Here is an 8,822-nt window from a genome sequence, read left to right on the forward strand (position 1 = left end):
CCGTGCAGATGCAGCCACTTGGCGCCAGCTCCAAACTAATACGTTCCCCAGCCTTGCTCTCCGCCACACTTTTCACTCTATCCAGTACCCCGACAAATGTCCTTTCTGTGGTGGACACCCAAACCTCTACCATTCTTCTTGAGAATGCTCCAAACCACCCGGACTACCTAGAATACCCAACGCCTCCCCATCCCAGTGGGAAGCCGCTCTTTCTAGCACAGTCTTCGACGACCAGCGATACCTGATCGACCGGGCCAGCCGGACAGTAGCAGCAAATGGGGCACTGGACTGAGGGCTCCACCCTCTGGGACTTCGTTACAAAACACCAAATAAAGTTTTCTACTACTACTATTGACGAATATAATGTGCCATGGAATGGCTTACTTTCCGAGGCCTATTTTAAAGCGTTCAAGTTTTCATAGCTGGCTGCGTGGTACACCGGGCACTTCATCCTGACTGCAAAACTGCTCATGGAGCTGAAAGTACCATTGCTGAATCAGAAAGTCTATGCAAAATTGCCTTCTTGTATTACATCTCATATTCATCTCTTTGCTGATGACTGCGTAATATTTCGAGAAGTAACTAGTAACCATGGACATAGCCATTCTTCAATCTGATCTTGATGCTATCAGTGCATGGTGCAATACATGGCGCATGGAAATAAACATAAGCAAATGCAAGTCAATGGGAGTATATAGACGTAATAACACCCTACCAGCCTATTACATCGATAACATCCCACTCGATTGTGTATCATCTTATAAATACCTTGGTGTTCACGTCTCATCTGACCTTACCTGAAAGACACACATTGCGCACGTACTAAGCAACGCTAACAGATCGTTAGGTTATCTCCGACGCAATTTCTCACGTGCACTGCAGTCTCTCAAACTAATGCTCTATAAAACACTTATCCGGCCTAAACGTGAATACGCCGCCTCAATTTGGGATCCTAGTCAGAGTAACTTAATTTATTCAGTAGAAATGGTGCAGAACATTTCCACAAGATTCATATTCTCCAATTATAACAGAACAGCCAGCATCACCACAATGAAGTCTAGCCTACAGTTAGTACCCTTATCATCACGGCGTAAACACTTGCGGCTCTTTCTTTTTCTTAAGATATATCATCACCCTGTGTTTCGAAACGAGCTTCTTTCGGCACCACATTACATATCTTCGCGGCTTGATCACCAACACAAAGTTGGTATTCCATCTTGTAGAACCTACTGCTTCTTACACTCATTCGTACCACAGACATCTGATGACTGGAATCACCTTCCCGTAACTGTTGCCTCCATAAGTGATACTAACCGTTTTAAAGAAACTTTACGCGACATTTCGGTTTGAGTATTCTTGCTTTCCCGTTGTTCATAAATATTGTTTGACTGCTTTTCTTACCATAATTGTGCACTCGTGATTATTTATGTACCTTATGCATCTTGGTTTACGCTGTCTTTGTGCGTTGACATAACTAGTTTTAATATTTATGTACTCTGGTTTGTGATCCGCTAAAGTTGTATAATTATACTAGTATATTTTGGTTGTTTGCTGCTGCTGTTATGAATATTTTATGTTCAACTAATTCCCCACTCCCCTCTGTAATGCCATTGGCCCTGAGGGTATAATAAATAAATAAATAAATAAATAAATAAATAAATAAATAAATAAATAAATAAATAAATAAATAAATAAATAAATAAATAAATAAATAAATAAATAAAGGCCACAAAAGCCCTTCTGTATTCGTGAAGAATACTGGATTATACGAACGTTTGTGACAGCGGAGATTCTTCTGTAACTGTCTCTGCGAATGACTGACTCTATTATTTTTCTTTTCCCTGCTTATCAATTCTTCCATTTCCCCCTCCCCAAGTGTAGGGTAGCCAACCGGGCACGTCCTTGGTTAACCTCCCTACCTTTCCCAATTCATTTCTCTCTCTCTCTCTTTGCCCCTATATTTTATTAGCCAAAATAAGGTGCATACAGGTAGTTACAAATACACGTACTATTCTACGTACCTTACACTAGTTTTCCACATAGTCTCCACACCGGTTCAGAAATTTGTCTCCTCGCAGCACTAAATGTGAGATGCCCCTGATTCGTCCGGCTGACTGCGGAACCACCGTCGAACTGCTGCCTTGGCTTCATCGTTACACGTAAATCGCTTTCCCGCTAAGAACTTCTTCAGCTGACACTTCTCAAAGCGAGACAGCTTTCCCCATAATTGGGCTGCATTTCCCTGTGGATTTCGATGGGCGTTCGTCCCTTGCTTCATAGAAAACGAATCACACTTCGTTGCTCGGACGCCGCGAATGTGCGAAGCACAACCGCCGTCTTCAACAAGAGACAGCAGCACCGCGGAGCTACCGGCAGATAAGGCCGGGCCGGACCGCTGGGAATGATTATGTTGACTTCGCATTTACAGCCATAATGACCTACCCTGCATAGTTTGAGGTTCTGCAAAGGGTTAACAGATGTATATCAAAGTGTTTGTGTCAGACGGGCAATTGCGTTTGACGCGAGAGTGCGTGTGTGACGACAACAAGAACACGACGCGGCGACGACAATAGTATGGCGGCGATGGCACGCTGACAAACTTTCTTGTGCTCCGGCGAAGAAACGTTACAATCAGTTCCATTACGAACAGGGCCGAACCCGGAGGTGGTCACACAGCATTTATTTGCGGCTATAGCTGCTACAAAAAAGAAAGCAAAGAAGGAAAGAAAAGGAAGAGAACTGGGGAATGTTAGGCCATTCCGAATGCGATGCAGTCTAAGATAACTTCTCAGAGCTCTACCTGCCACGAGGGAAGAACGGGAGAAGCAAGCAAGCTCACAGTTTTATTAGCAACTTGTTATGCGACATGACGCGTGCGAAATACAGTAGTAAGGTTACCTATTATTCGCGTGTTTCATTCTGGGTGGAAGCTTGCGCCCGTTAACGTGCTCTTGCACGCGCTGCGCGACGAGGCACGCGCCAATCGTCTCATAGTGCTAGTTGGTGTTGGCACGAGAGAAATATGCGTGCGCTTGTGGCCCCATAGCTAGAGTACCGGGCTATTGTGCTGCGATACCGAGATATGATCCTACACAGAGGCACGTATTTTAAAGCGACCTTTTCTTCGCAAGACTTTGCGGATTTTGCTATATATTTAGACTTGCTGAAGAGGGCACAAACAGAAAATAAGAGAGGATAATTACATGTGGATGGCCGAAAGTAAAGTCGTGGGGACTATCGGTCTCCATACAAAACGGAACCAAATAAGCATAGTGACCGACAGATAGTTGGAAAATTGGTTGCAAATGTTTACTGCTGTTGCTTCAACAGCGCCAAATACGGCGGCTCCTAGAGCGCTTTGCATAAGGCTATATATTACTTGACTCCTTCGCAATTTGTGCTTACCTAAAAAAACAAAACAAAAACAAAACCTTCGGTTTGCTGTATCAGGGACGCAGTCGAAGTGGGGTACGTGAAACTTCGTGTGCATGATGCAGAGAGTATTTGGGCAGTAGAGTAAAAGGTGACCCCCCCTCTACTGGTGGTGCCCGGGAATGCCCTGGGCCGCTTGAAGCCCGCTGCACTCGTAGATGGTTGGGGCTCCTGCACTTCCCTTAATCTCTTGCACTTGCGCAAGAGTATAACCAGCCCTTCACGCTCTCGGAGATACCGTGCCGCGAGAGGAATTCGTCAAGGCCGGCTACTGAGTAGAGATAAGTGAATCCGGTGCACTGATTTTGCTTCTGCACACGCTCAAAGATGACAGCGCGCATGCGCACTCAAACATGCTTCTGTAAAACAAATATATCTAAAAAGGTGCCTCGATCCGCACGCCCTCCTTTCCTCCATGCGCGGCGGCGCCCGCGCATAGATAGATGGATGGATGCTATGGGCGTCCCCACTGAAGCGCGGAGCGGCGGTGTGCTGCAGAGCCAAACTTTTTTTCTTATTTTGCCTTTTTTTTTGAGCAGACAAATTATTCTCAAGATCAAATTTTCTGAACCAATATTGTGAACTTTGTTTTATTGCGATAGCAATTATATGGACACTTCAGCCGGATTTCGGCCGTCGGCGTCGCTGTCGCCGTCGGCGTGAGGTTCCGTATAAAGTCCAAGAACGATAAAATCGTCGCCGCGCGCCGTATGCGCGAGTGAAAGTGCGCGGGGGACGCGCGCTATCATGGAGAGCGAACACACGGCGGAAAGCAAACGCGACCGTCGCGCGAAAGGCCGTGGGGGTATGGGAGGGAGGGAGGCGGGGCGACTCTGTGCTGCTTCACCAAATGCTTATCTTGCAACCGGGCGCAAGGGGAACTGGCCACTCAATCTCCCACGCGAAAGCAAGAAAGCGGTAAGGCAGCGCGGGAGGGAGGGGGGGGGGGGCAGCTTCTCAATACCGCAAACGGTATTTTCTAGGCGTATATCCCTCTAAAGTTGTACAGTATTGACCCTTTTGGCGGAGCAGTTTGTTCTCGAGAAACAAGATGGCGCTTTCGGCGGCACGCCGCATGTTACCTCAGCGAAAGCACACGAATACCAAACCATTAACGTTCAGCCATGTTTCTGTGCGATCAGCTGTCGGAAATGCAGCTGGGATTTCGCTCACGCACTGTGCTCCATTCATGCTGAAATATGTGGAGTGGTGGATTGAAGAAGTGTGCAGTAGTTGGCTGCAAAAAAAAAAGTCACTGGCATGTTAAGGAATGGAATGAATATATGTGACCAAGTTCACGGACAGTTGCTACATACAGACGGCCTGTTTTGCCGTCCCTTCTAGATGCACGATTTTCCTCGTGAATAAAAAAAATCACTCATCCGCCAGCGTAGTATCGCCAACCTCCAAAGAAAAGACATCAACCACGGAACGTCGGCAAGAGTGAGTACCACTCGTTAAACAATGACAAAGGGAGTAGCGCCGCTTCCTGGCATAGTAAGTTTCGCGCATGTTTTCTACACACATCTACCCTAACTCGCACGCATACTTACGCACAGTATATCGCCAACGTATTAAGAATATGTGAATGGGCGCACACTGGAATAAATGCGCCGCATCATGGGTAACAGCGACTACACCGACACCACACGAATATTCAAAGCTGAATGTTTCGTGACGGTCCGCAGGAGTAAGCGAGTTACTAGCGATAATACATCCTTGCTGCAAGCTATTACAAAGTATAGAACAGCTACGTTATAACCCTTGTGTACAGCAATAACCAATCTATTGCAACTGAGCTCACCCGCGAGCGATTACGATGAAAATAAGATAATGACCGCAGGCGAACTGCACTGAGTTAAAAACGTGACCAGCCGCTGCTTCAAAGTATTTGCCAAATAAAGAACGAAGAGCAAAACACACTGATCCTGATTCATTTGATAAGCGGAAAGTTTGGGTAGCTTGGAATGCACTTTTAGCCTCGCTTTTAGAACAAGCATCATATACGCTGCTCGCGCCTTTTAGACAAAGGTTAATGAGCTCCGAAAACGCGTTCAGATGTCCTCTGAAGCTGTGACCAAAGCTTTGTGTCGTCCACCAAGTCAACGTCTACGATATCTCCCGAAAGAGGTTTTATGAGCCGCACCGAGCGCCATATACTACATCCATTGTAAACACGGAGGCAACGAAGGCAGTTGAGGCAAGCAATGGACGCGTCACCACGTGATCAAACATGGCATCGCCCACGGGATCACCACGAAAAGGCTAAACACATCGTGGCCTAAGCCTTCTCCTTCCAGAATATCCTATCGATCATGATGATGATGGTGAGTTATTGACATCTCCTTTGAAACCGGGCGGTGACAAAAAGTGACCTAGACTGCTCGAGTTAATCAGGTATGCAATGCATGCTTTTTATCCTAGCATTTTTGTATACATCTCCTTAATCTGGCTTCTCTTCTTCGAACATTCTCTACCTTGTAATGATACCTATGCCTGTAACGGATCCGGTCATCTCAACCTCTTCCCTGCTTTTGACGATGATGATGATGTTTTAATGGCATCCCCTTTGAAACGGGGTGACGACAAATAGAGGCTTCCTTGAATTAATCTGGTATGCTATACATGTCTTTTATCTAGCATTTTTGTATACATCTCTTTAATCTGTTCTCTCTTCCTCAAAAATTATTTATCTACCTTGTAATGATACCTATGCCTGTAACGGATCCGGTCATCTCAACATCTTCCCTGATTTTGATGATGATGATGATGATGATTTAATGGCATTGCTTTTGAAACAGGGTGGTGACAAATAGAGGCTTGCTTGAATTGATCAGGTATGCTATACATGTTTTTTTTTTATCTAGAATTCTTGTATACATTTCATTAATCTTTTTTTTTCTTCAGAATCTACCTTGTACCGCTACCTATGACTGTAAGAGATCAAATCAGGTCGTATCAATCTCTTCCCTGCTTTTTTCCGTCAATACTCTAATTAAACGTGTCTTGCTTATCTCTACTGTTGACCGGTTGATGCTTCCGTCCACTTTAAACTCAAGCGTTTCTGGAAGGTGTACGTTACCTACAGGACCTAAATATAGTTCGTACTCACTCACTCACCTACTGTTCTCACTTGGTGAATCCCTTCGCATTTCATTAGGATGCGCTCCGGATCTTCGCTGCAGCATATACATACCTCATCTAGTTCCGCATATTTGCTCCGATATGTTTCGGTCATTAGGCAACCGGCTCGAGCCTCAAATAGCAAAGTACTGCCCTTTGTGTTATCGTAGAGATTTTCCTTCTAATTTCTTCTTTTTTTGTGGGCACTCCAAGCCATCTGGCGGAGTGTATGGCAGTTACGTTCGATGGCACCTGGCGGCGGCACGGCAGAGGGCGACAGCGACACAGAGACTTACATCCCACCCCGTTTACGACTACTTACGCTCATTTTTTTTATATTATATACGTAGTTGCTGATTATTGCTATGTATTCTCGGCATCACGGGACGTCATTTACTGCCATTTTAATGTTCACATGACATCTACAAGTCGCCTAACCGACCATTTCATTCTAGAAGTGGTTACAAGACACCTAGATCCCAGATACGCCTAATCTGTCTGAATTCAGCTAAGAAGATGTCTTCAAAATACTGTTCTTTGCTCCGCCTCCGCTGTGTCGACATGGCGAAAAAATCAAACAGGTGGGCAAAGTTTTGACGCTCTTGGTGCAGTGTTTTCCCGTGTACAAATAGTGAGACCTGAAACACCGACGCGTCCACCCCTCGCCTCCGCCCCCCAAGGCATTGACTATACAATTCAATTTCGTAAAAAAATGTCACCAAGTCTGTGTAATGTGATATAAAGGGTCAAAAAAATTGCACTACATGTTAGCTGGATATAGCAAACTATAAAAAACACTAAACACAGAATTTATCGATCATCCAAGCCTAAACTTTATAGAAGCTGCGCAACTCAGCAAGATTTCGTACGCGTAACGAAAGCGTAATTGAGACATTACACTTGCAATTTCATTCATATCCATGGATATAGACAAATTGCAGGAGTTATCCTAGAACACTAAGCGGCATTCGTAGTTGCCTAAGGAGAAATCGTTACTATTATGTCAGAACATTGAGTGTTCGTGGCTTATAAATTCGCCGATGCGGAAGCACGTTCTTTTTTTAAAATCTCTCATGCGGACTGTAAGCAAGATAGAAACTGGGCTTCGTCCCTCGTTTGCTACGCCTTGTCTCGCTTCTGTAGATAATTATTAGCACTTTCTGTAATTGCAATTAAACTTAAGCGAAAATTATTACTAAGGAAAAAAAGACATGAGCCACTCCGTGAAGGTGGATGACCAGCGAAACTGGTCAGCGCACGACACTAGAGGTGACACAGAATTACAGCGAAGCTGTATATGGCTAGTTTCCAGCGGGTCGATGTCCGTAGACCAAAAACGTGGGCCGATCCCGAAGATCGTGCAATACCGGGCGGACCGGCGTAGGAGATATAACAGGCTTCAAGCACTCCGCCAACTTGCAAAAATAAGTTTAATATCTTGGGTCCAAATACAACCAGCATCAGATATTAAGCTGATAAGAACAGATACTACACTTTGACCTGCGTCGGCCATGTCTATGTTCGCACCATACACGTGTACGCCATGCCGCGTATTCAAACTAGTGCTACCAATCTGAGTGTCTTTTGTCTCCTGACGCCATGCTATACGTATAGGCTCCTTTCCTTAGTTCTACTCCGACTGTGAAATGGGTAGGCCGCATGTTGTACGGTGTGAAAAATAACAGGGTGCCTACCAAGGACGACGGCGGGCACAGAAAAGGGAATGGTCGCGGCGTCGATGGCAGGAGACCACCGACGATGAGCGGGCCGCGGACGCCAAGCGTAAGCGTGCTGCCGGCCAGGACCGCGAGGCGGAAAGAAATGCGAACCGTCTATGTGGCCCCCATCCCGCAAACTTGGAACCTTTCACCGGAGCAACGGTCAATCACCAAATACACAGCTTCGCTGGTCATCTACCTTCACAGAGTGGAATGGCACTGAATGTTTTTGAACAAAGGTAGGAACATATTTATTATCCTGATCGGTGGTCATCTTGACAATAAGTACGCACACACATTCGCGTATCACCTCTGTTATTAAATCTGTCCGTCACGTAAGACGGACTTACCCCCTTAAGCAATATGTCTTATACCCTCGTAAACGCGGCCTCTCCATTACGACGACAGAAGAGAAGTGAAAGTCCACGCTGGAATGATGAGCGGCAACGGAGCCATCTGTGCAAGAAGACGACGACGACGAACGCGTGAGCAGTGGCACGAGCGCGTTCGAGCGGTTGCACCGAGAGGCGCCAACCCTTTGCCTTTGGT

General features: G+C 45.8%; 1 pseudogene; it reads right to left on the reverse strand.

Annotated features, from left to right (window-relative positions):
• Positions 1–7,888: 7,888 nt before the first annotated feature.
• Positions 7,889–8,068, reverse strand: LOC119437833 (U2 spliceosomal RNA; annotated as a pseudogene).
• Between the last annotated feature and the right edge of the window lie 754 nt (positions 8,069–8,822).

This window comes from Dermacentor silvarum, chromosome 1, assembly GCF_013339745.2.
Source record: "Dermacentor silvarum isolate Dsil-2018 chromosome 1, BIME_Dsil_1.4, whole genome shotgun sequence".
NCBI classification, from domain to species: domain Eukaryota; kingdom Metazoa; phylum Arthropoda; class Arachnida; order Ixodida; family Ixodidae; genus Dermacentor; species Dermacentor silvarum.